This window comes from Fundulus heteroclitus, chromosome 5, assembly GCF_011125445.2.
Source record: "Fundulus heteroclitus isolate FHET01 chromosome 5, MU-UCD_Fhet_4.1, whole genome shotgun sequence".
Classification (NCBI taxonomy): Eukaryota; Metazoa; Chordata; class Actinopteri; order Cyprinodontiformes; family Fundulidae; genus Fundulus; species Fundulus heteroclitus.
This window is the reverse complement of record NC_046365.1, coordinates 27,412,306-27,438,523: the sequence shown is the minus strand read 5'-3', so window position 1 is coordinate 27,438,523 and position 26,218 is coordinate 27,412,306. Positions and strand designations below refer to the sequence as shown.

The following is a 26,218-nucleotide window of genomic DNA, read 5'->3' as shown; positions in this document are numbered from 1 at the left end:
AATTTTTCCGAAAGCAACAGAAAATGCCACATTAGAGTTTGCAAATGTACTCAGGGACAAACAACATCTTTCTTAAAACATCTCATGTGGTCAGGTCTGAAGTCTTTCGACATAATGACCACCGTTACATTTGGAGGAAAAAAAGTGAAGCATAATTTTCTGACTGCTTCACAACACAGATGGCAGCAATAATGCTGTGTTGCATTTGGATTCGGAAATCAGAATTTCTGACGTCTGAGGAGGAAATCTCAACTGGACGGTCCCCTAAAAGCTGGAATTAAAAGTCAGAAAGTTGAAGCAACAGGACCATACCTGGCTCCAGTGTTCAGAGTTCATAAGTCTGGATGTTTCAGCTCAGTTTATATGCACAAAACACCACATAGAACAGTGTTATTGTCATTGTATAAACAGTAGTTAACGTTAACGTTTCATGTTCAGTTTAACAGTTCAGCACGGCTTCAAAAAATGATTTTACTAAAAAATGTGACAATAATAATATCGGAGGAACATCTCAAGACACATGGGCTCAAATGGGTCTTCCAAATTAAACTTAATTATTCTACCAAATGAGTTGCAAAACACCTAAGAATAATAAAGTCAATGTTTCGTAGTGACCGTCACAAAGCTCTGATCTCAGTCCTAGAGAAAATTTGTGGTCTGACCCAATGTGAGAAGCTTGTAATATTTAATATGATAGACCCAAGTCATATATCTTCAAAGGCAGTTATATCAAATAGGAAAAAAAGGTGTGTAAACTTCTGACTTTGAAGAAAGGAAGAAATCTAAACATATATATTTTTCCGGACTTTTAGCAAATAAATAATTTTTGTGGTCTGAAGAGACCTGAAAGCGTAACGACTGGTCGGGTTTCCAGTGAGAAGCAAGACGCTGAGGCAGACAGCGAGCAAAAAATAGAAGCTTATGTGTCTTTTTTACATATATATATTACGTATATGTAAATATCTTCCATGTAAAAAGTTAATTGTGTGTTTATTGTACTTATTAGTGGTGAAAAGTTTTTCTAATGGTTCGCCCTCTTAAGTGAACAAGCATGCTGATGGAGAGATACACTTACACCATTCCAGCCAATGACTCAAAGCTATAAATACAGGAGTCGCCCACACAGCCGTCCCCATACACTGTGTCCTTAAAGGACTAATATGGTCTCTTGAGCAGCTGGCAGAGCGTGCGAGACGCTTCAGGCTAGTGACGAGCAACGTTATAGGTGTCAAATACACATCAACCAGGTGTGGAAGGGATGAGTTTAAAAAACACAGGCGGTGCTGTGGGTGTGGATGTCTGGAGAGAACATTTTATGATACCGCATAGTGATTTAATCACTTGAGAACATCAAGAGGCGTTACACGCTTTAAAACATGTTTACATCGGCAACACGGCAAATTTTATTTATTTTATCTTACACATTTGTTACTCTATAACCCCATTTTAGCCAAATAAATGAGAAATGGAGGTAAATTGCAGCAGAGCCTACTTGGTAAATCCACTAAATAGTCATGAACAACAAAAAACAACAAAAAAACACAAGATATTGATCCATCTTTAGAGACAAACTGTTGAAAAGATAATTTGATCATTTACAAAAGCAAATAATCGTCTTTGCTCGCTGAAGAAACTTTTTAGATGCAAATAAACGGTAAGCACATTAGCCCAACCAGGGAACACGCAGTGTCATGTTTAAGCTTCGGCCAGATGGTGCAGCAGAAATCTGCAGGTCAACACGTGAAGTATTCTTGCACTTTAGTTGCATTTCAACATTTGTTGTTTTAGATTAAGCTTTGATTTAAGGCAGCATGTCAAGCCTGTAATCCGGCAGGAGTTCAGTATCATGACAGCCGAGGATCAAGACGGTCAGACCGTCTCTGGGTCAGTCCACCCCTTCAGCCCGTTTTTCAACTCCATGCTGCACTGATAACGTATGGCAGATAAGTAACCTATAATTTTAAACTATTTTAATGTATTTAGCCCATATGTATCACAATCTATCGTATAATCTATTCAGGTCATGAAGAATGAATTATCTGCTTTCACACTGACATATAAATTGATAAATTCATTCACATAGTTAAGCAGATTCTGTATATTTCTCACACTGAGAGATTCTTGAGACATTTCTCAGATTTATTTAGTGTGAATAAAAAGCAAGTACACTTTAATTAAGGATTGCAAGAAACAAAAACAAAACACAAAAAAAAACAGGAACTGGTATTTAACTTAATCAAGAACAATGCGTATTATTAATGAATCTGTTTACTCCTGACCCTAACTCTAAAGACAGTGAGAAACTAAATAAATACTTGAATAGAAATAAAAAACAAGAACAATACTTATTATTATGAAACAGTTTACTCCTGATGGTTTAATCAAGCAAAAAGAGACAAACTAAGACCGATGAAAACAAGGACTCTAAGTTAACTACTCCAACTCTAGCCATTAAAGCTAAAAGGGGAAGTTTTCTGATTGAAAAATTATATGTGCAGAATATTATATAAGTTAATTAAAAAAATCTCACTTTTATCAAGTGTTTAAACTTAAAGTCGTTTGAAGAAACTGGATTTATGCCCAATTCCTGAGTTATAATATCTAATGTTAATTTTAGGGGAAAGCTTCAGAGAGAGAAGAGAAGAAAGGAGGAATTCAGAGTTTCAGCTTCCATAGCAGGACTGACTTGGACTTCTGCTAATGCCCCTCCTGCCGTCCCATTTCTGAGCCCAGCTGACAGGAGAATCTCGGCATAAGGTTCCCTACGAGGCTGGAAGGCTGCTGGTTGAAATACTCTGAATGCCTCGGTGGTACAAACCAGTGGATTTGGAATCGGGCGATGAGAAGGAAAACCAAAACAAAGACTTTGCAGGAATGCTACACTAATTCTGACAAACGTAGCAAAGCATATGATGCAGACAAAACTTTGATCACAAGTTATTTCAGCACGCATTATTGTTTCATCCATTTCTACTTCCAAGTCCTCCAAACTATGGCCATGTGTTTATCCACCAGTTATTTCCCTTTGGAAGGTAATTAGTTTTGACGAAACATAGACGTTGGTAACGATAATAATGCTCAAATCACGCTTGTAATTTAATTCAACTGTATATTGTTTTTTGAAGACGTCATACGACTTAACACCATTTCTATTGCAAGTCGTCCTAAACACAATTTTGGATCAATTGTTTTATTAAATATGACCAAACGAACTCTGAACAGCTGCCTAAGCTGTTTAGTTATATTCATCTTCAAAGATCTTCAGTGATCGTTTTAAGTCGAGCTGTTATACAAACCATATGGTCTGGTTGATTTTTTTCTTCTTCAGTTAAGATCATTATCACGGCCCTACAGAACCGCTGAGGCAGTTGTAAAGGTCCCACCAGCAGCACCGTGTGCACCAAGAGTCTGCAACCTGCGGCTACGGAGCTATAAGTGGCTCTTTGGACCTTTGATAAGGACTCCTTATAGCTTATGCTAAAAGTTATAATGAACCAGCTATAACCTTGAAAAATATATATAACAACAAATGCAGGCTTTAGAATTTTATTTATTTGTTTTTTGTGGAATAATTGCTTTAAATTTAATCATCAGAATGACTCTAAAGGTGCCTGCAATCAATTTTTTGGATGTTTTTTTCACATGGTTAAGTTGGAGACAAATAACTTTTTTTTGTTGTTGTTGTTTAAACATCAACATCCCATAACAGAAAATGCAAACGCTTTTATTTTATTTTATTTTAAACTCTAAAATAATAACATATATAGTAGTGTTTTTCTTTTAAATGACAAAAAGTTTCTTCAAGTAGATATCAAAAGGTAGAAATTGTCATTTTTCACAAGGTCATATAACATTTGCAGCTAAAAACAAGTTTTATTTAGCTGGACTCGAGGCCACAATGGGTCTTTTGATTGCAAAAGTTGCAGACCCCTTTGGGCTCCAGCTTTACCAGATGTCGCCGACCCAAACGAACACAAAAAGCAGAAATGATGTTTTATTTGCTCCTTTAAAAAAAAGCAACAACAACTTTAGTTGATTGGGATGTTGTAGAGACCCAGCTGTGTTATTCTCAGTGCAATGTTGTTAGTAAAAATCACATCACTGCAGGGTATCTTTAAAGTCTCTGAGTGTCTATCGCTTTTGAATTTTGTCTCTTTTTTTTGTTATATTCTTAAAGAAATGGGAAGCACAAAGTGAGAAACGTCCTTCAGAGAACACCAGTTGTCAGAAAAACATCCCAGCGGTTATTTCAAAAACGCTGACAGATTCACACTTTCCTTCAATGGATGATATCCAAAACGTTTAGAGTGGAGCTTTGTTGCTTAATATCATATTTTGTGGAGAGAAAAGTGGAAAGACGATGTAATAGAGAAAGTTTGATTCAAACTTTGATTCAAAGGACTGTAAAAGCTTTTTTTTTTTTTGGTTGTTTTTTTCCACACAGTCTGGCTCAAATAGAGATTTTTATAGAATAGGCTTCTTTTGATAATAACTGATGTTTTGCTTTTTCTCTCCCAATAGTAGAAAAAAAATACTCCCTTTGTTAGAGAAAACAAAAATCTAGAAACACAGTTAAAAAAAAAACTTCATAAATTGTGTCTAAATTCCATTAAAGCACCATTTTAATTGAACTATGTGAGCAATTTAGTGTTGAACAGCTATGGAAATATTCAGATAATCAAGAACAGTTTCAGTCAGTAAAACAAACGCTTTAACTGTGATTGGTTTCTGTCTCTGCTTGGCTGAGATCAGGTAATTTAAATGTTACAGCTTAAAGAGTAGTTTCAAAATTATTTTAAGAAGATAGTTTTTTTTTTTTTAAATAACCAATTATGCATTAAACAAGCAGGACACCGTATCATAACGTATCGAGTTTATATTTTTTTTGAGTCTTTAAGGGCAGCCACAAGCAGCAGCTGTTCTATATAAGACAGATGCAACACGTTTCTGCACGGTGCAGTCGGAAAACAAACACAAAACAACAAAGAAGCAACATTTCTCAATAACGGTTTTGCTGTAACACTGTAAAAACGACAAACCTGTATAATTTTATAAATCTGCAGAAAGCTTTTCTTTTAGGTGTCACTAGAACTTATCAGGAAAAGCTGTAATCACAGCCCCAGACGTTCACAGTTTGGTAAAAATCAGAGCAAACCGACACGACGCACGGACCTCATCGCCCAGCTCAGCTTCGTCAGGGGGGGACGTAACAAATTAGAGGAAGGATTCGGTGCAGTTCAGGCCAAAGCACCGACTCTCGCTGACAGATTCAGCTGAGCACTAACTACTCAGGTCTGTCCAAATCTCCCACACGCCGCCACAGACATCAGTCACAAACCTTTGAGAAGTCAGCCGATGGAGATCCGGGGCTCACCTCTGACACTTAAGTTGTCCTGCGCTCCGTCATGTTCTGACATCCGCCCAGCATCTGAGACGGATGGACCCCCTCTACCCTTTGACACGACCACTAATGCTCACACATGTACACTAGAATAACATCCCAGCCTGTGGCCCTTTACCCTGAGGCGAGTGGCGGAGCTTCCCTGCGTTAAACGGACAGCCAGAGACGCTTGTGATGAAAAGTCACAAGTGTTGAGCGTGTGTGTGTGTGATTGGGGGGGGGGGAGTTAGCGTGGGGGTGTTAGACCAGCGCAGAGGACTAAACTATTTGGCCTTTGGGTAATGCTGCTTCCACAGAGGCAGTGCAGCTCACCTGTCAGGCTCAAGGTGGCAGGAAGCAGTAAACGCCACTGGATTACGTGTGACCTTCGATCTCTGGGTCTACAGCAGCATTGAACTCGAGAAAAGAAGAAAATTATTCTTATGGAAGTAAATTACCGCTCCTTGGTTCTGCCTATAAGTAAATGTGAGTTCCAGATGTCTCTTAAAGTAAACCTGTGCCTGATACATGTATGCAAGAGCGCACCTGATAGGCTAATGCATTAAATAATTCTCATTTCAGGTATAGAAATTAATATAAACATTATTGTAATTTACTGAGGCACAAAGATGAATCCCTCTAAATTCAGTCATCTTTAAGTCTCCTAACACATTCGGGTACCTTGTTATTATAAAATGTTGTATGTGTGTGTGTGTGTGTGTGTGTGTGTGTACATTTATACTGTATGTATATATATATATATATATATATATATATATATATATATATATATATATATATATGAATACACACACACTCAAAAGACCTGAAGGAGTGTGGCACCTCCGGATTTCCAGTCTGAAATTAATTTATCTACCTTTGGTATGAGAGGGAAAACACAGTTTTATAATAATAATAATTCTTAAATTAAATGTGGATGTTTTTGTGTTCTATTTTTGATTTAAAATGTGTGTGTAAATATATTCTAAACCTCCATAGATGACTAAAATTAGAAAGGTTTCCGCTTTAATTCCTTTTTAATTTTGGATCATATGAATAAAAACAAAACGACAACAAAACAATCTTCTGAAGACAGTTATTATCTAAAACTTCTATAGTAAATATTAATTTATTTATGTCCTTATTCTTTGCCTTTCTGGCATGCTGAGATTTGCAGTTTGTCATCCTTATACCCCGTTAGCACATATATGGTCTTTTTTACCTTGTGCCACTACTAAAGTGAAACAAAGTGTTTTATTAATTTTCCAATCTGGAAATCAGAAAAAAAAAAAATCAGTTTTGTGTCATTTAGGTTTTATATGAAATGTGTTTTTTAAAAAACGTAACTAAAACCGACTAGAGTAGGCGTGATGGAGTCTAATCCAGCTTTCATCGAATAAGCCGAGGGTGGTACACTCTGCACATGCTGCAAGCTCATCGCGGGAAAAGAGCCTCAAAATAAAATTTCGGTCACCAACCAACCAAACAAACATAAACAAACTGAAGCCTGTGAAGAAAAAGCGAACTCTAAACAGAAAAGATGACACGGCAAACGTCTCTTTGGTTTGATGACGCCTCAGCTCACACTAAGCATCAGGTCTAGTTAAAGACCAACCAATGAACCTCATAAAACAACATGCCTGACCACATCTTCACGGTCTTACTGACATATAAATCATTACAAACCACTATAGTGCAAAAAAAACCCTGACACTACTTACAATGATTATAATTTGTTAATATGAGGCCATGTTTTTCTGTTTAACCCTGCATTTCAGTTTAACTGTGGCACTGTTCAGCCCTGCTGAGCAGCTGCGAATGCTTTTAGGTGGTGGGTGGTTGGTTGGTTGGGTGGGTGGGTGGGTGGGTGGGTGGGTGCAGGAGTTCCTGTTTCAAAACTACAGCTGGATGTCGACTGAACGGCAGAAATGTGTGCACATGTTGCCTCTCAGTCTGCAGGAACCCGGCAGGTTTTCTTTCATTTCATGCTTTCTTGGACCGGCTTATCTGTCTGTTTCCTTCTCGTCTGTCTGGCTCTATCGTCTGTGTTGCGGTCAATCGGCTTTAACCAAACGTCTAATCCATGTCCCGAAATTTAATCCGCAAAGATTTATTAATTGGACCACCAATAAATCCAGATAAAGCAAAAAAACCTGAACAATGACTTTAAATTGGCGACTCCCAAACTGTGGGGTGTGTTTGGTTTCCCAGACTAATCGGTCTTCCAAAGTAATGACCTGGACCTGTGTCCTCGTTGCACATTCAATGAATCTTTGCTTCCTTGATGACCGGAAAACCCACGAGAAGGTCCAAGGGCATCTGGCTGCAGAAACGGTAACTTCTGCCACCCTATAATCTTGCTGCCACGTGACAAGTAGTTTGAGATATTCCTCGATGAGGCCAAAGCCAAAACATGTTTCCTGGCATGAAAAGTTGTCTTCAATTGGGTACAGGGTGTGTCTGTGTAATAAAGAGGGTAAATAGCTGTTTTAAATCTTTTAAAGGTGGAGAACGTGTTAAGGTACGAGGAGAAAAGGGCATTAAAAGATCAAGTGGATGACCACCAAGATGACTGAATTGGTTTTAAAGTTAGAATACGGTGTCGTTATGCAGGGACAGCCTGAACACGAAACAACACAAAACACTTAGTTAGACCAATTTTGGTCTAACTAACAAAGGAAAACATAACAAAAAAAAAAAACATCTAGGACAGTAAAAAACAAAATTTGATTTTCTTCCTTAAAATAAAACTTCTTCCATATTTTCTGAAAAGTGTCAATTCTTGAGTACAAAATGTTTCAAATGAACAGAAGACATGCGGACTGTGTTGGTCAGACTTGTGTGACGATGAATAAAGTGAAACACAATGTAGAAATAGCACTACAACTATGATGTTAATGCTAATATTTTGAATAATTGTACAAAATTGAGTCAAAATTTAGTCTGATTCATTAGTTTTTTTGCCCAATTCACCGCTCAAAACTTTTACGTTTTCACTTTTCATTTGCAAAATGTTAAGGGTTATCTTTCATTATTTTATAAAAGTACAGTTAATACTTTCTTGCTTAATTTAAAACACACACACACACACACACACACACAAACTGACAAAATGCTAATTAACTTTTATCTTAACAGAAAAGAAAAGAAGAAAAAATTTAAGGAAACATTGCTCAAGTTAATTTGCTTTTAGCCAAAATAAACTATGACCATTTTTCTTCTCTAAAGCAGTCTCGGATTTGAGAGCCACAGCCTACAGAAAGGAGCTCCAGACTCCCAAACCAAGCTAATTTCTAGCAAGTCCTTCTGATCTTTTTGGCGCCCACTAGATGGCGTCACATCACAGGCCCCAAGAGATCTGCAGGGATGCATCAGGCTGCCATATGAGGGCACTCTGCTCTTTTTTTGTAATGGTTCTGAGGCTCATTGAGTCTCAGACTGAAAGTTGCAGTGTTTACATTTGCAGGCAGTGATTTGCATCCAGTGACTCATAAAGAAAATATGCTCTGGTGACGTCCAAACATTCATAAAAGCATAAAAAAAAGAAGAAAAAAAAAAAAAGAAGGGGGGCTTGTCTTTTCTCATTGCTCGTGTGGATTCTGCGCACGTACTGAATCTGTACAGACCAATACGGATAAGAAATTACATTCATCAAAAATCAAAGACGCCATAATAAAGTCTAAACAGGTCCTGACATCCCTGAGCCTTGATTTAACTTCTTAAGAAACGAGACACTGACTGCAAAGCTAACACATATTCCCCCATCAAGCCACGAGACCTGCAGGCCAGGGTGGGGGTGGGGGGGGGGGGGGGGGGGTACGGGCGGCGAAGCAGGCTCAGCTTCCCTCGCTCCACATTTGGCACAGTCGCAAAAGAGGGCAGCTTACAATTTATGGCACCGTAGCAGCGGGCGAGTTATCTTGGCCCCAGAGACACGGGATCTGGGCCCTTCACAATGCCCACCAGGTCAAAGCCGTAACTTTGATTCACGCCACGTCTTGCCGGACGTTAAAAACTGTCAGATTTATTCTCACGACGAGCCCGAGGGCTTCGTGAGCAACGCCGGATGATAAATTCAAGCTCGTTAGACAATATGGAATATAAGGCCGATGACTTAACACATTGAGACCGCTGATCTTTCTCTAAAGCCGGCGTGGACAGCGTGCCTTTAAACGGCACACTCTCCAGGTGAACTCGTCCCAGCTTTTAGGGGAAGGTGCGCCATGAGATACGGGGGGGGGTCACAGCCGAACGTTAAGGTCAGAGGAGGAAAGTCCTGACGGGACAGCTGCCTCCTAACCAGGAATATTTCAAGGCGTTCCAACAAATATATCCCTGAGCAGGAAAACAGCGATTAGTCGTGTACGTCCCGCTGACACGGCGCCCACTGGAGGGTTCGTCAGCGACACCTGTTTAAAACCTCAGCTGTGAAGGAATATATATTTCTCACCGCGAGCAGCAGGGAAATAAAATAGTTGTAAATAAAAACTAAACAATGTTTAAATTTTTTGTTTTTTTAACGGCTTTGGGACGTTGACGTTTTTCATTTTCCAGGAAAGACTTTTACATTAAGGATCCTTTCAAATGTAAAACTGCACATTCCTCTTAAACCTGTTCACATTTTGGCACGATAAAACCTCAAAGGTAAATCTAGTTTATTAGGGATTTCTAAAAGACGCTTTTCTGTTGTTTCGACGAAATAAAAACTAAATATAAAACTAAATTTGCTTCCAGCCGCCCCTGACTCGTTGCAGGAACGTCTTTTGCTGCAGTTACAGCTACGAGTCTTTTGGGGGGTAATGTCTTCACCAGCGTTACACATCTGGAGATTAAAAAAATATTCAATAAGGTTAGGTCTAAACTATTCTAGCACACGTTTTGATCTAAACCCTTCTGTTACAGCGGTGGCTCAGTGTTTTAGGCTCATTGTCCTGCTGGAAGGAGAACCTCTATGTACGTTTTAAAAAGGTATTCTTTGAGGATTGCCTGGTATTTGTCTCCATCAGCTCCAACCGGCTAACTCATGGCTTTCTTGTCGCCACTTTTCCATAAAACCCTGAATTCTTTGAGATTTGTGGAGAGCACAACAAAAAAAGGGTTTATGTCAACAAAGCTGTGGATCTCTTCCAGAGTTAGCCTCTCATCTGCTTCTGTGATTAACGCTCTTCTTGCTGGTGAAGATTCTCAGTCATCCAGGTCATGGTCATTTAAAAAAAAGTAAATGACCGCCCATTACTAGGGGGTGGACCTGTTTCTGTTGAATTTGCATGTTATCTAAGCCATAACAAGGCCTTTGTTTGGCAGTAGTATAAAGCTTGGTACTCATCATTACTCAAGACTTTTTGAATTGACAAAACTTCCTGGAGAGGAAGCGAAACGTCTTCAACTACGAAAAACAAGTCCAGATGCTTTGTTTTTTGCTTTTTTTTTTTGGAACGTTCTTCTTGTTCTACGTTGTCAGCGTAGTTGAAGCTCTGTGAGATCTTCACCGCTTAGGACGCTAATTTGTGACCTAACTGTGCTTCAACCTTCTCCAAAACCTTTCCCTGACCCGTCTACTGTGCTCCTCGGTCTTCAAAATGCCGGTTGTTTTTTGGAATAAAGTGAGAAAAAGTGAAAGAGTTTATGGGGCTTGGGTGCTTTGGAAAGCATGGCGGAATATGACAGAGTCTAAAAAGGAAGTTCTTCCCAACAAAAGCCGGCGAACTCCATTTCACAGCCGACAGTTTAACAGTTTATCGACGCGCGGCCCTCTTTTCGGGTCTATCATGTGTTTTGCAGTTGCTAAGAAAAGCCCCTGGGTTGCGTTGGATCTGCTGACCCTGGGTGTCAAACCGGGTGCCGAGAGCTGGGGCCCCCCCGTGACTCCGCCCGGCTTCAGAAAGTGACATCACAGATGTATTTGACTCATCAAAGTTGCTACTGGGGAAGGGGGGGAAAAAAAAAAAAGATGGTGACCTCAAATAATCGGCATAATGATAACAATAAAAACTAAAACCTCCAGCTTAAGCGGGACCGAAGTTTACTCGTAAAAATGTTTTCTACAGTAAATCAGAGGGGGAGTAAGATGAGAAGCGGGGGCGGCTTGTGTTGGCTGACCAACCATTTTGCCTGCTGCCCCAAAACAGTTATTTATAGCTGCTGCACGGGTGTAGATGGCAAATTTCTCTCTCTCTCTCCTCTCTTTTCACTACTGGCTGCTGTGCAATGACACAACGAAAGTGGGAATGTTTCTCTATGAATTTTCAGTACGACACAATCAGAATCCAGATTTACAGAGGCACGCGCGATCATTTCGCTCTAGAGCGTTTGCACGGCAAGGAGCATCTTGGTGAAGTCTTCCTGCGTCGTGGTCAGCAACATCTGAGCTATATTGGTGCATAAGGTGACGTAGCAATGATTCCCACAACACCCCCCCCCCCCCCCCTTCATCTCAGCTTCTCCTCCTCCCTTCACTTGAACTCGACCTCTCTCTCTCTCTCTCTCTCTCTCTCTCTCTCTCTCTCTCTCTCTCTCTCTCTCTCTCCGCTCTTACCTCACTCTCATCTCCGGTTAAAGCAGGCGTTGCTTTTCACCATCTGTCACTACTGTCAAGCTCACAAATACCGATCACACCCTAAAGAGCGGCCTCGCTTAGTGACTTACCACCCAATCGCAGCGCAGCTCTGCTCCTGCCTCCCATCATTCTCACCCAGTCGCCCTTTTAGCAGAACTCACACTTTTCTCGATATTGGAAATGCATAGAACGAAACAGTTCAAGGGTGACATCTTGTTTGAGAAAATCGAGTTTTTTTGTGAAATATAATAAGCAAAGCAGTGGGATTTGGATCTGTATGCTGTTTTTGCCTTATGATGAAGAAAATGATCAATCCAACTCGTTTGGTTTGCTGTTATTAGCTGGCAACATATTTAACCTTAACTCATGCAGACTCGCGCTTTGTTGTTTAAAATACAGTAGTTTGCAGTGAAAAAAGAAGAAGAAAGAAATAAAAATGCAACTTTTGACAGCATCTACCAAAAACACTGCTAAAACTGATCTAAAAATAAGTGAAATGTTCTTTAAGTTAGTGTTTTAATCCTTGATTTGAGCAGGTAAATAAGATTATCTGCCAACGGAATGAGTATTTTGAGCCCTAAAATAAGATAATTAGACATCCTGCACTTAAAATAAGATGATGGAGATGAATTGTTCCTATTTTAAGTGCAAACATCTTATTCCATTGGCAAATCATCTTATTTACCTGCTTAAATCAAGGACAAATACAATAATTTTAAAGAATATTTCACCTATTTCTAGTTCCGTTTTTGCAGTGAAGAGATTGAAACAATTGGCTTGATGAAACCTTATGTATAAACCATAAACCTTGATAAAACTGGTAAAAAGAATAAAAAGATAATAATATGTGATGCTGTTTAATTCTTTTACTAAAAAATGCTGTTTTCATAAACCTGCTCTAGGACACAATCAACAGCGTCACCCTATGTATGCAGGAAAAAAAGGGATATCACTGTGAAAGCGCTAACAAAAATGAAAGTGTGTTTGTGTTACACACTTTGAGTCCCCCACAAATGGCCAAATAATGTTTACTGTGACTAAAAGAAGATTAGGAGGCACATATTAAGTCGTTCTCAGTCGAACCAACGTCAGCACTGACATGACGATAACTATATCGGAGTAAAAATAAACGGTGTAATCGTTTAAACGTGGGATTTTATCACAAATGTCAAAAAGTTAAATAAATATTGATGTCTGGAGTCAAACCATTTTTTAAAATAATTTTAAGTATGATAATTGAAGGTTGTTTGAAGATAGTTTTTAATCACAGACTCGGTTGGTTTTCTACAAAGGAGTCTCTTTGAAAATGTCAAATAAGCGGCAAAGCTGTGTCAAAAGAAAATTGGAATGTTACAGTTCAGTTTGCTTTCTGTCTCTGCGGAGGTTTCAGAAACTTTGAAGTTTGAGCGACTTTGTTGGCACAGTAAAAACTGACTTTCAGATGTTGTGGACAGATGTTACTAAAATGACCTCAGTGCGTCTGTCTGGGACAGATGTGGATTAGACTCACCTGTTGCTCGGACCCGCGCATTTCACGGCCCGCTGGCCACATCTGGCCACATCTGGACACATCCGGCCCGCTGATTACCTTTGAGCGGCTTGTAGTCAAAGTGTGAATCTTATCACTTTGTGGTGGGTCCATGAAATGCAATGATACAGCTTTTAAAAGCAGGCGTAAAGTTGCGTGCTAAGTGCACGGAGAACAAAAAGCGGTCTTTAAGGACTACAATTTGAATCGGCATCATAAAACACAGAGAGAAGTAAAATAATTTGACGGATGTGGAGCGGACATCAGAAGATTTACTGGCTTTAAAGAAACACTTTGAAATGATGGAGGAGCTGGCAGCTATGAGGTCAATGAAAGGCACCACTAATGGGGAGGGACGTGTTCACACAGGTAACTACGTCCATGGAGACGCTGCCTGGGACAAAAATGGCACAAAATGGTTGGAGTTACAACCGACGGCTGTCCAGATCTGAACTGTGCAAGATAAAGTCTCTGGAATAATCCCTGAATGGTAATTGATATCTTTGCATCGTATCATTTATCAGGTGATGTGCAAGTAAGTGCTAAAAAAATTGCTATGTTGTTGACGTAACTAAAATGATTAATTTCATCAGAGCAAGAGCACCGAATCACAGACAGTTTGTTTCACTGTTGGAGGATCATTATAGTGAACATAGTGGCTTAGGACCATCAAAAGGCCTGCGGAAACATACAGAAAGGTATAATTTATTACAATTATTATTATTATTATTACTATTATTATTATTATTATAAAGTAAAATATGGTTAGCTTTTGTCTAACGTATACATTTAAAGACTGTTTTCTGCTTTGCTTAGGAAAACACATTAACTCTCTTTCCCATTTTGAAAAGCAGCAAAGAAATTAAATTCAAATAAAAGAAAAAGTGTGTAATTTATACAGTTGTGACAATTCTTTTTTGTTTTTGTTTTTATAAATACAATATTGCCTTTTGTCATTTTTATGTTTCTATTCCCCCTCACTACATAAATATACTCAAATGAAATCAGATATTTTCAATATTCTATCTAGTGTAAGATCATGTTGCTGCATTAAAAGATTCATTTATTTTTCAACAAGTGAGTGAGCAAGTAAGTAATAATTTATATTTAGATATATGTATAGCACCTTTCAAGATAAAACATCACAAAGTGCTTTATTAAAGCCAATAATGCACAAAACAAAACAGATAAATTGACTTTAAAAAGCAGATTTAAAAGGATATATATATATATATATATATATATATATATATATATATATATATATATATATATATATATATATATATATATATACATAAGACCAGAGGCCACTGAGCATTTTAGACTCCTGGGTCCACTGAACAGAACGCTCTGTTTCCTTTTTATTTTCAGCCTACTGTGGGGAACCATCAGGTCCTGTTAACAGGACCTCAGGGACCTGACATGTGGGTGCACAAGCCCTCTGATATGCTGTCTGTCCATGGAGAGCTCTTTAAGTGAGTAAAATAATCTTTAATTTCACTCCACAATAAACCGGTTGCCAGTGTACGTGCATCAAGAGCGGAGTCAGATGTAAACTTGGAGGATTTTCTCAGAAACTTGGCAGCAGAATTTTAAACCGTTTTAGGGAGGTTTTGCTAAGAAATGTGTGTGGAACACAGTAATAATCCAATCCTTATGAAACAAAAGCATTTATAACCATTCGCAGCTTGGGGCTTGAGACAATGGGGCTTCGTTCTGCAATGGTTCTATACACACATGCAATATTCTTTTCCCTTTTGCACAGAAATTCAGTAAAGGCAAAATGTCGGATAAATTGAATTTCCTCCAAAATTATATTTTCTCCATGATTAAAGTTGCTTCGCATGATTGTCTCAGATGTTGGTGACCAGACACGCCGCTGGGCACACAGAGCTACAGGTTTCAGGCCTGTTCGGGGATGAGGCCGCACCTGGGAAACACATTAAGGACGACACAGTGAGCCGCGCGCTCATCCGCACACGTTGGACCGGGAACAAAAGTGAAAAGCAGAGGTGCGGCGGGGCCATATGGCTCAACATGTCTCGTCCCAGAGAGCGGCTGGCATCGAAGGGGCCGCTCAAATAACAATTATTTTAAATGAGCCCAAACACCAAGGGCGAGGGAACTTCACAACATTTCCAACAGCTGCTCTGTGGCTGCTCTCAAATGCTCAGTGGATGAAAAAGGAAACGGCAGAGGGAGAAGGAGAAATCTCCTTGAAAGCCAGTGAACAGAATGGGTTGGATATGCCCTGTGTGACGACTGTCAGGGGAATCTCTTGGCGCATAGCCGCTGAAATGATACACATGCCGAAAATGTACGCTATAAAACACGGATTAACATACTCTCTTGTGTTTTTTTACTTACAAAAGTGGGATTTTACAAGTTATATCCTTAAATCCTTTTTAGTGGGTTTCCTTCAAGCCGATGTGATACAATTCAAACTCGGACATGTCGATTGATGGCTTATTGATTGAATATCAACTTTTATGCTCAGGAAAACAGAGGCTGTTAGAAACAGTAAAGTTTTCTCCACAGCTTGCTGCCCTCAGAGGTGAAGCTGGTTTCTCCTTTCTGCAGAGAGCCGGGAAGGTTCCTTCACACCGGGGAGTCACTGACAGCTGTCCATGAGCCCTAACAGACCCGCATATTAAAACACGCCTGGAATTTTATTATTCGCAGCGTGTTAAACTTTGTGTTTGTCATGCCGGAAGTCAGATCTGAAGCCGTTTATGAAATCCAGAGACCCAAAGCACGCAATTAAAATTTGGTGTGCATTACCAGAATAGGGAAGTGACTTGTCACGTCTCGCCTCGTCTCCCTGCGGCGCAATCAATTAGCTGGGAGTTGATTTGACAGGAAACCCTTTGGAATGGATTTGAACCTGGTGATGACTAACAGAAACCCTCCAGGTCCTCCTCCGTCAACACACCGGATATTTTAGGTGTGCCATTAGCGTGCCTGATTCCTAATCTCTTCCTTAACCTATCAGACATGTCTGCCTGGCTCTGGAAATCGCTCCTCTTTGTGCATCTGTAGCTGCATAATACTGTCACTTTGCATGATTCACCAACCATTGCCTTGTTTTGCTCTTCCGCCCACATGGACATCTCTTCATCATCCATGCCTGACGCCTGATGATAGCGTTGCTAGAGTGTCTGATAGCAGAAGCCAGGAATAGCGGGTCACCGCATTATTATTTCTGCCATGAGGTAGCACAGGAAATTACAACTTAAAGTTATCTTATGTGCTGTGGAAGTTCACTGGGGACGGGTTTACGCTGTTGTCGCGCTGTTTCCGGACTTGCTGGAATATCTGCAATTGTTTATTGCATTGATTTAAACATGAAGAAACATAAAGAAATGTCTTGCAAGTCCTGTCAGGACCATGAAGTATATGTTGAGCTTACAATGCACTGCGCGTTCTGTATAGTGCCCGTATATTGGGATGAAGGGTGTGAAATCTACGCTCTGTACATTTCACGGATTACGTTGTTGCAATGCCACCGTCTCGTTTTGTTAATTTTTTTGTCATTTTCTTTACATAACGATTGGCTGACCGTCTTGTGCTGACAATTTGGCCCCTCTAAACACAGTCTGTGGTTGCCCCCTAAAGGCCAAATCATTATGAGTAAAATAATTTAGTAAGAACCATACGTCTGAGTCCCATCCACCTTGATCCATTTAAAGCATACTACAAACTGAGATGAGTTTACCTTCATCTGTTTAGACAGAGTGTCTGCATAGCGATCCTTTTGTTGCTCCCACTGAGTTGCATTTTAAATAAATGCTTGCAGAAGTGGCACGCGTTTGCCGTATACATGGTGCATGCAAGCTGTAAAGCTAATGGCGCAGGATTTTTTTTAGGAATAAAAAATCTATCCAAAAAAAATCATTTAAAAAAAATCCACAGTAGCCTGATTATAAGTAATTGCTACAGAACCAGATTCATAGAAAGGGGATGCTGGAGTGTCATCTACACTGTACCATTGCCATGCACAACAGTGTGATGACTTCTATATTTTATTGATAATATCTCATGTTAAAGTTTCGTCTCTCAGTATAATGAGCTAATATATAGTTATAGAGCTAGAAATCTAGATTTTTTTTTCTATTTAGGAAAGAGAGTCATTCAAATCATTAGATCGTTCTCCACTGATCATTATGTTACTGTCCTTATGTGTATGACTAGGTGTGATTCAAGAGACATTTTTATCTCCAAATGGTCATCTTGTGACCTTTGATAGCTTTCTAGAGATGAAAACATGAAATCTTGCAAATAAATCAATGTATTGTCTTAATTGAAGTACCTTTATTGATCTGTGATCCTGAGAAAGTCACATCAGAAGTATTAACGGGATGTTTTCTGCCTGTTATCTATGCAGCATCACAAACTGTGCCAGTGTTAACATTCTGTGTGCTTAGCTTCATGAATATTTATTATAATAATTGCTCAAATGAAAGATTGAGTTTAAATTTCATTTTTATCCTTTTGGAGCAACGGAAAGCATCCAACTTACAAACAGAAAAAAAACACACACTATACTTCTGAAGAATTTAACCAATCAAGGACTTTCAAAGTTTATTGGAAAAAAAATAGACTTAAAGAAACTCCCATTTCTGCAAAATAAAAATAAACGAAAATGTGGACAGGAAAATCCTGTCCACAGCGACGATGCTTTCTGTTGGGGAAATTAAAGGCAGCAATTGTGTAAAAACTGCTAAAACTAGCCTTTTCTGTTGCCTTTATTTTTTAAAAACTACAGAGTATTTTGGCAGAAATGTAATGCATTAAATTCACACTACCATAGAAAGTGTGATGAATACAGAGGATTTTTGCTGTTAGTCACTCATTTGGTTGCAACCAAAATCATACATCCACCTACAAACAAACAAACCGTGAATCTGTTTAGACAAGAGGCCCACCACGTTGTTATAAAAGAATAAAATTACAGGTAGACTTGTTACATCAGCGCAGTTATGATGCATAACCTGACCCAGTTTTATAAAGCGGCTGTTGCATGAGCTTCACGCAGACAGACAGTGTTTCCACGCAGACCCACACACCTTCACCATGACTCACTGCTGAACCCAAAGTATCCATGAAACCCTGCGTCTCATGCTGGACATCCCACACTTCAGGACAGTGAAGTGGAAATCTTTACAGAGCAAACTCTTTCAGCAGACAGCTGACATTTTACTGGTGCTGCACTTCAGCTACGAAGCAACATTGAGGTTTGAGCTCAGCTTCATCTATACAAGTTACACCCAGGGCACTTCAAACAGAAAAAGAATGAAACTTTAACGATTCAAAGAATAGAAATGATTATTATTATTAGCATTCCCTACAAGGAAATTTGTATCGTCCTACATTTATTTAAATGCATTAAATACATTTAGAGTGTTTGTACACATCCATGTACAAACACGTCCAGGTGGCTTAATTTTCACCTGAAATATTCCTACTTTAACACAATAAAACACTTCAGAATCATGTGATATGAAACACTTATTTTTATCTTATTTTATAGGTAAAGAATAAATAAACTTTAAAAGTTCATCATATGTACATGTATTTTCTCAGACCTGCATTTGAATATGGATGAGGTCAGCAGAAAATATTGCTTTTCCTTTGGTTTAATCACAATTAATGCAACATTTTCTTTTACTTGATTTTGGTGAAAGGAGAATCTGCGCCGACATCAACAATTCGCAACGTAATCTGCTGGAGTCCTCTCACGTTAAGATTAGATGTCAAAAGACCCACTGACCGCTATTCCTGAATGCAAGTTTGATGCCAGCGGGCCGGTCATAGTTGTGGTGCGTTGAAAGTGATCTGAACTTGTTACTAAGGCTGATTTACTAAGATGGCAAAATAAGAAAAGTCACAAAAAAACCAACAACCTTTATTCAGAGAAAACAGCCTTTTTCCACAAAGGTGGCTGTGTGAATACTAAAACTCAAGATCAAAATAAATATTTCAAAATACATTTTCAGGTGCCCATAAAGACTTTGTCCGTTGTTTTGAGATACTGAATGCTCCATTAAAAAAAAGGAAAAATCATTTCATCAAACTGCAAATGGATCGATTCAAACTGGCTGCACTTAAAGTGCATCCAGCCGTCAGATGTGAGCCGCCGAGTATCGCTGTTTGTCTCACTTAGCGCCAGCCGGGGGGGGGGGGGGGGAGACTTTACTGACAGTCAAAGTTCAAGTTTGAAAGGCCAAGATGTTGTGGTTTGCAGCCAAGAGACTTGAGTTAAAACCCTCATCTCCAGTCGTTCCAATGATGTCATGTTATTTTACATCCCTTAATTTCTGTTGCCTATAATAAAATCTATAATCTCAACTGTTTTTGATGCATAATATAATATAATATAAATTACAATTTAATTTCGCTTGTTACAAGCAGCAACAACTTGTTACAACAGTGCAGTCGAGCAAAGAATCATAGTTTTTATTCATCTATAAAACTTAATCTATATACATGTATGTACAAATGTATACACAAATGTATATACACATATATACGTGTAGGTACGTGTGTATGTAGGCGTATAGGTATATATATATATATATATATAAGTATGTATATATGTTTATATACATATAGATCACTATGTATGTAAATAAGACATCATATGCCCATTCCTATTTCTTTTTGTATTTTTTTTGTATACTTTTTGATCCATTGTATATATGAAGATTCACTGTATATAACTGAATGCACCCTTTCTACTCTGCACCTTCTTGTATGAACCGATGTGGCAAGTGAATTTCTCCATTGTGAGATCAATAAAGCCTATCTTATCTTATCTTAACTTCACAAATTTCCTTAAAGACGGATGAAATGGTTTCCCTGGTTTCCCTTCTCTCACTGTAAGTAGGCAAAATTTCATAAATAGTTTTAGGCTAATGCGCAGTTGTAGTTTCAACCATGTTACAGGTGTTTCACCCTTCTTCGTTATCTCCTCTGACCTCTCCTGGTCCGTAAACACCTCCTACTGGTGCAGAAGGCCCAGCAACGGCTCTTCTTCCTCAGGAAACTGGAACGAACTGGACTTTCCACCAAGCTGCTGAAATGTTTTTACAGAACTACCATAGAAAGTATCTTATAAATTTTAGCACCTCTGTGTGGTATGGGAGCTGCACAGTGAAGAAGAGGAAGGACTTAGCACGGGTGGTGAGGACATCACAGGGGATTGTGGGATGCCGTCCGCAGGATTTGGGCTCAGTTTATGCAGCACAAGTGCAGAGAAGGGCCAGACGCATTGCCGGTGATCCCACCCACCCGGGCAATGCACTGTGTGCCCCTCTTCCATCAGGAACATTAAATCCAAAGCTAACAGACACAAAAACAGCATCTTCACAAAAAGCTGTGAAGACTGAGTCTGTTACACGTTACAGTAACACTGCTGTTAATGCCTATTTGCACGCTCTAATTTCTCAGGAATGCTTGATTGCACAGTTCTGTATATGAAGGGTTAATATTACTGCACAGAATTTACCGCGGGCATGAATGGAACATCAAAGAAGCTTTGAGGGATTATTTATTACAACACAGTAATTCATACCGTTCAAAAAGGAATGATATCAGACTTTTGGAACTCGGTGCGAGTCTTAGCAGACCCTAAAAACTATTTTTGCACGCTTAAGCTTCTCATGAAATGTGTTTGGCCTGTGGTGCCAACTGGCTGACTTTATCTCTCTCTCTCTATATATATATATATTAAAAAAATGGGGGGAGGTGAAACCACTTTGTCTGTTGTGTCTAGCTGTTTATATTATTTGTGTGCATCCTGAGCCGGCGTCTTGCTAAAAAAGATTTCAATAAGACAATAAGAGACTCTTGATTTATTTCATGTTCACCAACTTCATAGTGTTTGTAGGATATTGAATATGCAGCCTACAAATCCCTTCCCTAAGAGTCAAGGAAGGTATCAAAAGACTTGATCACTGTCAGACCTGTAGAACCTCCGACAACACAAAGTAGACTAAAATCAATAAAAAAATTAAATTAAATAAAAATGACGCTCTGAAAGGAAGTCAAGAGCAGAGAGAAAATAGGCGTGTAGATGTCAGGTTGAAAAAGAAACAGGTCTCAGAGCCATTTGTAACACAGAGAGGGTAAATATCCACATTGAAGAAATGACAGGACAGTGGTAACCTTTAAAGGAGTGGCCGACCTAACAAATTTACTCCAAGAGTGCTTTAACAACTCATCCATAACAGGACCTCAGACCCCAGAACAGCATCTAAAGCACTGCCGGCCTCCTTGGCCTCGGTTAAGGTTGCTGTACATAATTTATCAATGAGAAAGAGAGACTGGGAAACAATAAGATCCAAGGGAAAGATAGTTGACCATATAGAACACAAGGATCCATCTCATATTAGCCAAAAAGAAAAAAAAGAAAACATTTTGATGACCCCTATACTTCTGTCCACAGAATATTTTCCCAGAAGAGACCAAAGTGAAACGTCTTTGGATCCCATGCGTCCCGTTAAGTCTGGCGCAAAACTAACACAGTAGATCAGAAAATAAAAACCTGCAGTCAAACATGGTGGTGAGATTGTGAAGGTTCTTCTTCAGGTCCTGGACCACTCGCTGCCACTGATGGGAACGTGACTTCTTCTGTCCTTCAAAAAATCCTGAAGGAAAGTATATGAGCATCGGTTCGTGAGCTTCAGCTCAAGAGATTTTGAGTTTTGGAGCAGCGTCATGAGTCAAGCACACCATCAAGTTAACCTCTGCATGGTTAAATATATTAAAAAAAGCTTTAGGGGGCGGTATTATTATTTTATTTAAATTTTTTTGGGAAAACTTTTTCCCCAGATAAGATAAACAAATTATGTGAAACCAGCATGTTGAACCTTCTCTGGTTATCTTGGTATGATAATGAAATGGGTTCAACCTGAACAATCAAAGGTGTAAATCTGTGAGGGAGAAAATACTTCTACAGCTCTAAATGTTTTGAGTAACTCTAAATACCACTGATTTATTTCCAGTCTAAATGATAAAGTCATTTGTCAATAGAAAATATTTGTTACTGTAAATGTTTACAGTAAAAATAAAGTGTGTTTGTAAAAAAAAGGACACCTTTTAAGCAGTGGAAAATGTGGCACCATGCGCCCACCTTTCCTCACAGTAGCCACAGCCTTCATTTATCTTGACACGGGCCGTGAAGCCGCCAGCTCTCAGCTGTCAATAAGCCCTCAAACTGTCAGCTGTGCTGCCGCTTGCGCTGCTGGCAGAGGCTGGTCGCACAATCGAGGCCCGCTGCAGCACTCTGAATATCACGCATTGCTATCCATTACCGCCGCTGCAGACTCTATTACAATTGCTGAGTTGTTAAGTTATATATCAGCTCTAGCTCCCAACTTCCCTCCACTCCCCCTACCCCTCCCCCGGGTTTGGAGACCCATATTAGGTGTGGGCTGCACGGGGCGCCCAGGGGGATGGGGGGGGGGGGGGGGTGCGCTGGAGATGTGGCAGCTCTGATAATTTATACATCATCCACCTGACGCTCCACCTTGTGTTTCCCCTCCTCTCAGATGGAGATTGAAGAAAACTTTACATCCAGCTGTGTCTGAATGCTGCAGCACATACAACCCTGCTTATCCATGTAAAAATAGTTAAAAATAGTACTTTTCACTTTAGCACCTCAAGAACAATTAAGTTTGTTTAAAATAAGACTTTCATGACTTATTGGAGGTTTAAAATGGCACAATAGGTGGAGCCCCACTTGAAAACGTCTTGATTTTCAGAGCAAATTTTGGACGATCTTTGAAAATCTTGGTAGAAAAAATAAATGTGGAGTAAAGTGGTCAAGAGAATTACAGTTCGGTTAAGAGCTGACAATATCTCACACGTTGTAATATTCACTTCGTTTTCTAATATTTGCTGTTTTACGTAACAGAAAAGTTTTACGTAACAGCGCTACTGACGTCACTTTTTCCTGGTGACCTCACAAAAACCTTTGAACCAATAGTTTAAAAGTACATTCAGTTATGAATGATTCTGATTCAAAGTTAAATCCAAGACACCAGTTGAACCTTAGGGGGGGTGCCATGCTAACGGTTTTAGACACAAAAGCAGGATTTCAACAAATATGCAGCAATTTGTTAAAAATAGTATTATAGCATAGCATTATAAGACAACTATGTTAGCAGTTTGTTAGCAAAAAAAAAGTTTATTTGGGGGTGAGTTACTCTTTAATTCACTTTTGAATATATCCACAGGTGTTGCAGTGGAAATCATTTAGAAAATGGAGCTAAAGGCGGAAATTCAACTGAAGAAACTCTTGCTTACTTCCATCCAATCGGAGGCCGGTCCGCCTCCGATGCAGCCAATCCGCTTCGTGCCACACCTCCTCTTAGCCCAATCATCATCCAGTATTCACCTTAAAAGCAACTTCAGATCATCTCTCTGCCTGCTTTTCAGCAAGCGCAAGAACCGTCGCACCAGTGTCGGATTTCGACTCAGACGGCCATTTCAACCCACCTCCATCCCCTTCTCCACCATCGTAGCGAGCTCCATCTGACTTTTCCTCGATGCTCCTTCAACCTTGCCCTTTCCAGAGTGTAGTTCCTCCTGGACTCTCATGAAGTTCCCTGTCACTCTTAAAACGGTCCGGCAGAAGACCGCCATGTTGAGCCTGGTTCTGCCAGAGGTTTCTTCCCAAAGGGGAGTTTTTCCTCTCCACAGTCGCTTCATGCTTGCTCATCATGGTCAGTTTATGGAAACTTTGTTTAACCAAGGTTGACATTTAACTCAAGCAATTACCTTGCAAACCAGCCTCTATGGATTAACCAAATTCATCTAACTAAACTCCACCACCAGTTTCAGGCCTGGGGGGAAACATTCCTATTCTCAAACATCTGCTTGTCTACATTAAAGTATAAATCAGCGTTTATGTTTCCTGCCGAGGTCTGAGCGCCAAAGTTTAAATTATTGTATCAATAAATTCTTCTAATTGCCTTTCCTCTCTTTGTGAGTTTTTTAGATTGAAATAAGAGAGGACCATAAAAAGGTGGCTGACAGGTTAGAAACAACAAATGGTCTGTTTTTCAAAAGGACGATCATGCTCTGTAAAGCAAAGAGAATGTAGACACTTTTCCCAGCAGCCAAAGCGGTTTTCTGGGCCATTTCTTTTACCCCTAGCAGTCCACAGCATGAACCATGGCTAAATCAAAGTGGGATGTGAAACCTTCCTAACTGGTGGGAAATTTCCAAAATTTTGTTTCATCTCCAAGTTTAAACCCCTTGACACCTTATATTTCTGTTACTTTTAATCTATAGAACAGGAATTTTTTGCAAACAGGACTTTAATTCTGCTTTGGAGATCAACTGCTGTGAAATAATCCAGACTTTTGGCTGCAGAACATCAGATTGTAATTATTACCAGGGGATTCTCTTCTTTTCTCTCCCCTACTCTACCATTAATCCAGTAAACACCGGAGTCTCTGTCTGCAAAATCTGTTAAATGCTTCTTTTTAATATAAAGTAGTTCTATTGGCTTTTTTTGTTTGTTTGTAACGGGTGTTTTGTTTTGTTTTTTTCAGGGGAAAGGGCCAAATTGAAAAGGACTAATAGCCTTCATCTCACTGTGGTACAGTTACATCATATGTCAAATATTCAGCAACATATTTGCTAAAGTTTCTAGCTCCATAAAGCAGGAAGTGACTTTACTGAAGTTATAATGCCTAATAGCTGTGACAGAATCACCTGTCATAGTTCTATTGCTGAACAACCGCAGCTTTTTATTTTTCTGTTTTGGATGTTTGAAAATATAAACTGCTTACGTGAGACGTCTGCACATGTTTAATGTTTTTTGCCTGTTTTCTGTGGCAGCGTCACGGTGCCACCAGTGGTCGCGGCATGCCTACTGCTGCCTCTTCAGTGACGGCGTCCTTTTGTGTGGATGCACATTTTTCCTTAACTGTTTATTAAAATGTACCGTGTACGCCGTCGTGTGGACAGGGCCTGATGTGCAGATCTTCCAACAGGGGTCGTGGTCTGGGCAGAGCGTTGCCGTCACACCTGGATTCATCTAATCTAATCTAATCTCTGAGAGTATTTCAGGAAACAAAATGCTGACAGACAGTCACTCAGCATAGTTGATCATCAACTATGCTGGTTAGAGGTCAAGCCAAGAACTAACCTTTTTTAAATCCTTTCGAGCTTTCTAATGTTTTTATGTTCACTGTTCTTCAGAACCAAAGATCTTGGTCGTTCCTTCAGCAACTATTCCTTTTCTACAAAAACCTTCTGGAAAACTCCCCGGTTCCACAGTCGTCTGCCTGCCTGCCCTCCCACTCACCAGCCACTCAAGAGCACAAATCCCTCCGGATAGCTCGCAGAATCTCACCTCCAAACCACACCTCCATCCTTCTGACACAGTAAGTTAAAGATCATCCTTTTGTCCAAACGTTGCATTCAGTAAGTCATTCTGGAGCTGATTCGCTATCCTCCCTACAGAGAACGATCGTGGTTTCCTCAATAAACCTTTTAAAACTGTTTTCCTTGTCCTGGTTGGTTCTTCTCTATGTGGGTCAAGAAATTATCTAAGTTAATGACAAGCCTTGTGACCGCTTCACATACAGCCGAGCATCCCTTTATCAGGAGAAAGATGATAAGTTATTTCTAAAAATACATGCAGAGAAAAAAAGGAACCATCATCATTGTTATTCTACAAAGGGAGGTGCCTGAAAGTGCGGCTCTTTTACCAGTGAGTTTAACGTTCTTCTGATGG

At 39.5% G+C, this 26,218-nt stretch overlaps 1 protein-coding gene and 1 long non-coding RNA gene across 2 annotated transcripts in view; one reads left to right on the top strand and one right to left on the bottom strand.

The window, feature by feature from the left end:
* rbm20 (RNA binding motif protein 20) overlaps positions 1 to 26,218 on the bottom strand; it is a 65,417-nt gene that overhangs the window by 27,612 nt on the left and 11,587 nt on the right. The gene's annotated exons all lie outside the window — the stretch shown is intronic.
* On the top strand, positions 13,541 to 25,893 carry LOC118563191. Its single transcript, XR_004931091.1, has 4 exons — positions 13,541 to 13,954; positions 14,058 to 14,162; positions 14,839 to 14,942; positions 25,681 to 25,893. It is a non-coding gene; the product is annotated as an uncharacterized LOC118563191 (long non-coding RNA).